The sequence below is a fragment of the Anastrepha obliqua genome, chromosome 1, assembly GCF_027943255.1.
Source record: "Anastrepha obliqua isolate idAnaObli1 chromosome 1, idAnaObli1_1.0, whole genome shotgun sequence".
NCBI lineage: Eukaryota > Metazoa > Arthropoda > Insecta > Diptera > Tephritidae > Anastrepha > Anastrepha obliqua.
The window spans coordinates 12,644,578-12,653,054 of NC_072892.1; positions in this window are offsets into that span (position 1 = coordinate 12,644,578).

Below are 8,477 nucleotides of genomic sequence, written 5' to 3' on the forward strand. Positions count from 1 at the left end.
TCATCAATTATTATTCCTATCAACTCTATTATTATCAACTCTTTGCAAGGGATTATTTGCAATATTCAGTGTTATAATGTCTGGATCCACTGTTCTTCTTGTCATCAGCATATATTTTGTCTTATCGATGTTAATTTTCAGTTTGTTGTGGCACAGCCATATGTATATCATATTTAAATCTGTTTGCACTTTAGATATAGCTTCTTCCATTGTTGGAGCACTCAGAGTTAATAAGGCATCATCCGCGAATAGACGAATTTTACAAAATTTTAGGTATTTAATAACATCATTGATGTATACTATGAATAATATTGGTGCGAGCACAGAGCCCTGTTGCAATCCTATTGGAACATCTATTTCTGAAGAGACAGCATCTCCTATTACCGTTTTTTGTCTTCTACCGCTTAGATAACTTTCAAACCAATTTAAAGATTGGTTTTGTACGCCAACATTGTGTAGCTTCTTTATTAAATTTTCTCTGTCTACGGTTCCAAAAGCTCTTTTCAAGTCTAAAAAGACTGATATTGTGATCTCCTTCTTTGACAAATTTTCTTTCCACTCTGTAATAATTGTAAAGTTTATTGCCGATTCACACGAGTGCTTAGATCTAAACCCAGATTGTTCCTGTATTATAATTTGATGGTCATCAAGATACTGTAGCAGTTGGTCTTTGGCTATTGTTTCAATTATTTTTTCATCACATTGCAATGTGTTTATAGGACGCAGTTCTTCTGGTTTTGTTGTTCCTCTAATTTTTTCCACTGGTATAACTACAGAGATTTTCCAGCACTCCGGGAAAATACCTTGAGAGAAGCTTTCATTGATTAGGCAGGCATTTGTATATCCCAAGTACTCCATAGAGTCTTTTATTACACCTTCCGTTAACATTTTTTTACCACCATGTTTATTTTTTAATGACGAAACAGTTTTAATTATATCATCCGTGGTGACCTTCCTAAATTCAAATGTGTTTCTGTCCAAAACTTCACGCTCTTCATTCATTACAATGTTTTCGATACTATTATGAATTGACATGATGCTTTCCACAAAATATTTATTAAGCTCATTTGCTATCTCATTTTCATCTTCGATCCACACGCCATTTAGTACCACTTTCTTTATTTTAGTTGTGTTGGTGGTCATATTAACAGTATCTTTGAGACATTTCCACATTAGTTTTTGGTTGTAGGAGTTCATAGATATTTTGCTTTCCATATATTGTGCTTTCTTTAGCTTTACCATTTTCTTATAGTGTCGTTTTAATAAATGATATTCACACCAGTCATTACTTCTTTCAGCCGTTTTAAAAAGTTCAAATTTTAATTTATTAAGCTCCGTAAGTTCTCTATCATACCATTTATTTATTAGTTTAATTTGAACTAGTTTGTCATATGTTAACTTTGACGTGATATTAATCAGAATACTACTTAGCTCTTTAGTTCTAAGACAGATATCAAGATTATTCAGCCGAGCCAAGCTGTAGTTGCGCAGGTGTTCAACAAGATTTACTTTGGAATAGTTTTCCCAACATTTTCGGATTTCAAGGATTCTCATTTTGTATTTTTTCTGCACAGGCAGTATGAACTCTATGGTTTCATGATCGGATATTTTGTATTTATCTAAATTACATATTTGTATTTGGCTCCTATTAGAAAATAATAAGTCAATTTTTGTCTGAGCTGATTCAGTGATTCTTGTATTGAAGGAGATTCTTTGGTACATTGAGGAAGCTTGGAAAATACTAGTTAGATGGTTCGTATATTTTGATTGATTGTTCATATTTATATTAAAGTCACCAATTAAAACATTGTTATTCGATTCATCAAAACACTCCTCCAAGACATCAGTAATGTACCCCAAAAATTCAGCATCACTGGTGTTTGGTGAATGATATAATACACCTATTTGCCACTTGTACGTTGACTTTCAAGTTCTGATTACAGTACACCACATATTTGTATCCATAGACTTATTATAAATTACTTTGAAATCAATAGATTTGTGTATGTAATACAATGATTCATTATAGTAAAAAAAATTCAAGTTCAACATAAACGGCCGTAGGTAGAGAACGAGAACCCTTTGAATTTTTATCAAATTCTTGGAAGCATTACGATATTTCCTCATCTTGCAAAACTAAGCCTTTATTTTATATGGAAAATTTTTTGGATAATGACCTAATGAAGGGACTAGTGGCTAAGACTAATTCATATGCCGCTAAGTTTTTGGAAAGTTGTTCGGAATTTAAAACAAATTCAAGACTTAAAAAATGGTATTTTGCAAAAAACCAAAAATGATACTTCAAATAACTGCTTTTACCGGCAGAAGCCTATACTACTCAGTTTATGTCGAGTATACTCGTCTTCGCTGGAAAATAATTAAGCAGGCAGAAAAAGTTTTGGAAACAAAATTAGACTGTTAAAGGATTAATGGATGTGTTAACTACAGTTCTGAGGTTGATTTAATAATTTGCTATTTAAACTTTCAATGTGTTAAACTAAATTAATTTAAATCTTTCTATAATAATCACGATACCTAGCAAAGCGTATTTTCAATTGAAATCGAACTCGAAAGCTGCTCAAGGACAGCGAAAAGTGGGTACCATTCCTTATCTTAAAAAAATTCATTCACCCTGTGTTTTTGTTCCAACCGGGTATGCAATGTGTGTCCTTCCATTTGCTTTAACTAATTAACTAAGAATTGCAACCATTTTGGTAAACCCAAGAATTGATTGATGGTTTTGCTGTGTCCGCAAGTGATTTCAGTGTTGCTGAATTCGATTGAACGAATGTCGTTTTAAGGGATTTCAAGTGTAAGTGATGTGGTGGAAAGTGGAAAAACGATTTGTTTTTTATTTGCATAATTTCCCACGCTGAAATGGGAAATGCTTTTATTTACCTTAGCATTTTTTATTTGTTATTAAGAAATTAAGGATTTTATTCACTTGAGATGCTTTTTAACTGGCATTTCTAGTTTCAAAACAAATAGAAAATTTTTCAAAAATTAAATTCTTACTATTTAGATAGACCTTTTGATAGAAATATCTGCAGACCTATAAAATATCGTTTGAAAAATCCGTGCAAAAATAAAAAACTACTTAATTGTTTGGGGTAAACCTGGCAGCAAAAAAAATTTCGCCAAAAATTAACGCGATTTTTAAACTACTTGCGATTTTCACTCTACTCATGCCAAACCTCAAAAAACTATAGAACTGCATACCCAATATTTTTTTAATTCTGATTAAAAAATGTGAAATATGTAATACGTGCGCTGCGGTCTCTTTGCAAACACCCAAAGGGGTTAACATTAATATCTGCTGACCGAACATTTGGATCTATAATTTAATCATAACAACTAGGAGAAACCCCTCAATTAAAAGGGGTGTATCATTTTTCACCAATTTAAAACGGGATAGATGTTTGCTTTCAACGCCCGAATTTTTCAACACATAAGCGATTACGCAGCCTGCAGGACCCAAACCGACAGGTCCAAAGTGGAAGGACGAGATGCTTGGTAGCGAAGCCCTAAAATATATGATTTGGCAACTTCAACCCCCTGCTGGTTCTGCCGAGAATAGAACGAAACTCCTAGTAGAAGGACTAAGAGAAGCTTGTGATGCCTCCATGCCCAAGCGAGTAAGGCGCCATACTCGTATACCCATGCTAATAGTGGAACGAAAACATCAAATCACTAAGATCTCAATGCCTCCGCGTTAGACGCAAGATGCAGCGCAGTAGAGGGAGACCTGACTTTTTTGAAAATGTTCAAAATCTTAGATCAGCCAGGCAGGCGCTAAAAAGCCATTAAAACTAGCAAAACAAGAAAGTTTCAAGAAGCTTTTTCAGGAAGCTGATATTAACCCCTTGGGCACTGCGTACCGGGTGGTATTATCCAAAGCAAAAAGTGTACACACACCCCAAATTATTTGCCCAGTAAGGTTACGCAAAGTTTCTATTACTCTCTTCCCTCCAAGATCTGAAAACATTTTGTCATCCTGCATACAACACGAAGCAGGTGACATTCCTCGTGTCACCGAACAAGAACTCTAAGCGGCATGTAATAAAATAAAGTCTAAGAAAGCTCCAGGTCCAGATGGTACACCAAACAGAGGCCTGAAATTAGCAATTTTCAAACGTCCAGACATATTTCAAGCAGTATTCCAAACCTGCTTTAACGAAGGCACTTTCCCAAAGAGGTGGAAGAAGCAAACACTGGTGCTTTTACCCGAGGGCAACAAAAAGCCTGGCGAACACGAGTCTATGCTTACTAGACACATTGGGAAAAAATTTTCGAGAGTATTATTTGCGACAGATTGTCATCTTTCGTTGAAGATAAAGGTATTCTATCCACATACCAGGTTGGCTTCAGGAAATCCCGCTCAACAGGGGATGCTATCAAATGCGTGGTAGATTTAGCAACAAAAGCCATTGAAGGCAAGAGATGGCCCGGCGGGAAAAAAGAGTACTGCGCTGTGGTAACTCTGGACGTTAGAAATGCTTTTAACACAGCTAGCTGGCAGCGTATACTAGAAACCCTCGGGAAGCCTAGTTATATAATCAGATATCAGAATCAATAATTGAGAGTTATTTCATGGACCGTAAACTGAGGTTTAGAAGTGACAAAGGCGTTGAGGAGTATATCGTATCATCAGGGGCTCCTCAAGGGTCAGTTCTGCGTCCACTGCTTTGGAACCTAACGTATGACGGGGTTCTAAGACTGGATATGTTTCCTAGAGCTAAAGTCATTGGATTCGCGGATGACATCGCGGTGATAATGGTAGCAAAATATATCCACGAAATTGAGAGGATCGCCAGCGAATCAGTAAGAGGGATCAAGGCTTAGCTAAGGCCTATGAAGCTGGAATTAGCTGAGCATAATACCGATGTAGTTCTAATAAACAGCAGGAAGATAGTAGAAACTATACATGTAAATGTTGGGTCTGTAACCATTAGTTCAAATCCCGCTATAAAATACCTAAGCGTAATGGTTGACAGCCGTTTAAACTTCAAAACGCACCTGGAATACGTTGTGAATAAGGCATCGAGTGTGCAGCCCTGTCTGTTGCGAATCATGCCAAACAATGCCGGACATAGCCACACCAAAAGAATACTATATAGCAGTGTAGTCAGCTCGGTTCTTTGTATGCCGCACCGATCTGGGCTGATGTACTGAACTTTAATAGCTTCACAAAAAAACTGGCAGCCATCTATCGGCTAAGTGCTTTGCGAACTATCTGCGGGTTCCGTACAATTTCGAACGATGCTTTCTTCGTTATAGCAGGACTAGTCCCCGTAGACATTTTGGCGAAAGAAATGCAGAGAGTGTGAACACGACGATAGAGCAAGTCGTAAAACTATTGCAGAAGAAGAAAGGCGTCGTTCGATCGCCCACTGGCAAGACCGGTGGAACAGATCACCCAAAGGTAGATGGATGCATGGGCTAATAGCCATTCTTACGACGTGGTTAAAAAGGAACCATGGGGACATAAACGTCCACCGAACCCAATTTCTTTCAGGGCACGAAGTATTTCGACAATATTTCCCGAAAAAACAGCCTTCAGGAACATTCGGCTTAAAAGCAGAAACATCCACCCAAGTAATTTTCACGATAAATTACAAGTCGACAATTTCATAAGGCTCAACTGCGTAATTTTTACGTTTAGAGCAATTTTTATAACGCACATTAACCCAATCACAGGAGCAACATGTGGACATTGGAGCGAACAAAGTAGTCGTAGAAATAACATTTGCAGTAGCAGTCGTAGCCGAAGACAGTAACAGTCGTTTCCACGACAGTCGGTTCTACGTTACCGAAACGACCCGGATTTATACGAGTATCCGGCCAAGGACTGTCACTCCAGCAGTATTCCCCGTATGTTAGTATGGGGAATGTGTATGCTGCTACAACAACAAAAACAACAACAACAGCGTGACCTGAAATAAGCAGCAGTCATAGGCAGAGAAGCGAACAGATGTCAACGTTGACGGCATTGAGGTGGAGTGCATAACAGCAGCGGCAGGTGAAAGTTGATTAGTACTCAGCTCAGTAGCGACAATCAGGCATATCAGTTGTTGGCGCAGCGACATCAGGATATGAGCACTACTTAGCTCTAACTTCAGGAGTAGCAGCGGAAAGAGATGAACGTGAAGACAAAGAGTGTAACATGTTTTTATTGTTGTTAGCAGCAGCATTACAATTTTTGAAGCCACATATCTCTAACATAGGCACGAATGTTTTTTAATTCTGATGTTAGAAGTGTTAGGACAGCATATTTTTCATCAAGCTTAGAGCGCAAAGAAAAAATTTCAGCAGGTAGTACTTGAGATTTATCTAACAATTTCATCTTATATTCATCCAATTCATCAGCTAAGAAAGTTTAGCGAAACTGAAGTGAAAGGGTATGGAAGGTAAAAATGCATTATTCTTCACACTGCAAATTATAGTCAATGGGCCTCACGCAAGGAAGCGGCGAAATTTTGCAAATGGCAGAAATTAAAAAAAATATATGAAAGTAACTAACTGCGAATATCCACTACGAATCATTGATTTAATTCGATTAAATTTTTTAAAATATGTAAAAAGTTTTCCAATAACAGGTGTTATTGGTGAATGGATTGCGCTATCAGGAGATGATTAACGATTTTTTATGGCCGGAATTCGATGGTATTGATCTGGGCAATATTTGTTTTCTACAAGACGGCGCTACGTGTCACACAAGCATTGATCTTTTACAGAAAAAGTTTCCGAACCGTGTTATCTCTCGAAGAGGAGATCACAATTGGCCGCTGAGATCTTGTGATTTAAGGGGACAGATACCTGTAAAATTTCAAAAAAAAAAAAAATTCCTTTTATAAAAGGTTAATATTATATAACCCTTTAAGAATATGTCAAAGTTAAAGTCAAAGTAAGTATAGTTATGTATTCAACTAGTACTCGATTAGGACTAGTATTAGATAAGAAGCTCTCGTGGAAACAAACGATTAATGATAGAATAAAAAAAGCAGTCACAGCACTCTATACATGCAAAAGAATTGTGGAGACAAAATGGGCCTAAACCCAAAAATAGTACACTGGCTATATACAGCGGTGGTGTGGCCTGTCATGACATACGGTGTCTTTGTCTGGTGGCCAACACTCGAGAAAAGAGCAACAGTAAAACGCTTAGAAAGTATTCAAAGGGGCGCTAGTCTCTGCATAAGCGGGGCACTAAAGACTACGCCCACGGCAGCGATGAATGTCCTGCTGCACTTATTACCGTTTGAGGCCTACAGCAAACAGCTGGCAGCGAAATCGGCACTTAGGTTAAAAGAATCTTCTAACTTAGCCATTAACAGGAGTGGTCACGCTAGAATACTAGATGAATACCCCTTCCTACATCAAACAACAAACTCTTCTAGCTCAGTAGAGTTGCATTTAAACACATCCTTTACTACAACTTCCCCAACGAGAGAAGATTGGGACAATGGGGTAATGGACAATAAAAGCGGAATAAGCATCTATACTGATGGTTCCAAGCTAAATGATTAAGTAGGCGGAGGCCTTCATTCTGAAGGAATGAATGCCAACATCGCATTCCGGTTAGTGGATCACTGCAGTGTATTTCAAGCTAAAATTTTGGCTATCAGGGAAGGCCTGCTATCCCTAAATAAAAGTGTCCTCACCACAAGAGATATAAACATATATTCAGATGGCCAATCGGCCCTCAAAGCTTTGCTATCGCCTAATATTAACTCGAAAACAGTAAAAGAATGTACCGACGTTTTGACAGAACTATCACAGCACTTTATAATAAACCTGCTCTGGGTGCCGGGTCGTAGAGACATAAAAGGCAACTGCAAAGCAGATGAACTAGCGAGATTGGGTACCACATTACCGATCCAACCAGATAAAGCGAGCATGCCTATACCTTTAGCAACCTGTAAGATGCTTATCGACAAAACACTATCAGAGCTGCCAACAGGCTTTGGACCCAGTCCTTGACCTGTGCAACAAGTAGAATGACGTGGCCGGAATAGAACATGGGCCGCACAAACCGACTGTTGGAACTGAACAGGAAGAACATGAAAAATCTTCTCGGGGTCCTAACAGGGCATTGTTTGATTGGCAGGCATGCCAGTAGACTGGGAGCACCCTATAACGACTACTGCAGAAGCTGTAACGACATTGAAGAAGAAGAGACTATAGAACACTAGCTATGCGGGTGCATGGCTCTGGATAGAAGAAGGTTCAATATTTTAGGAAAAAGTTCCCTGAATAACTTGGCAGAAGTAGCCAATATAAAAATACCAAGCCTTCTTAGATATATCAAAGGCACAGGTTGGTTCAGTGAGGAGAGGGGACAGCCCTGGTGGTATCACAATGGGCTTTCAGCAGGCCTAGGTGTGTCAATCGACAACCACTATACCTACCTACCTACCTATGTATTCAAACTTGAGACGCGTTTTTCTCAAAACTATATTTTTGGAAATGGCGTACAC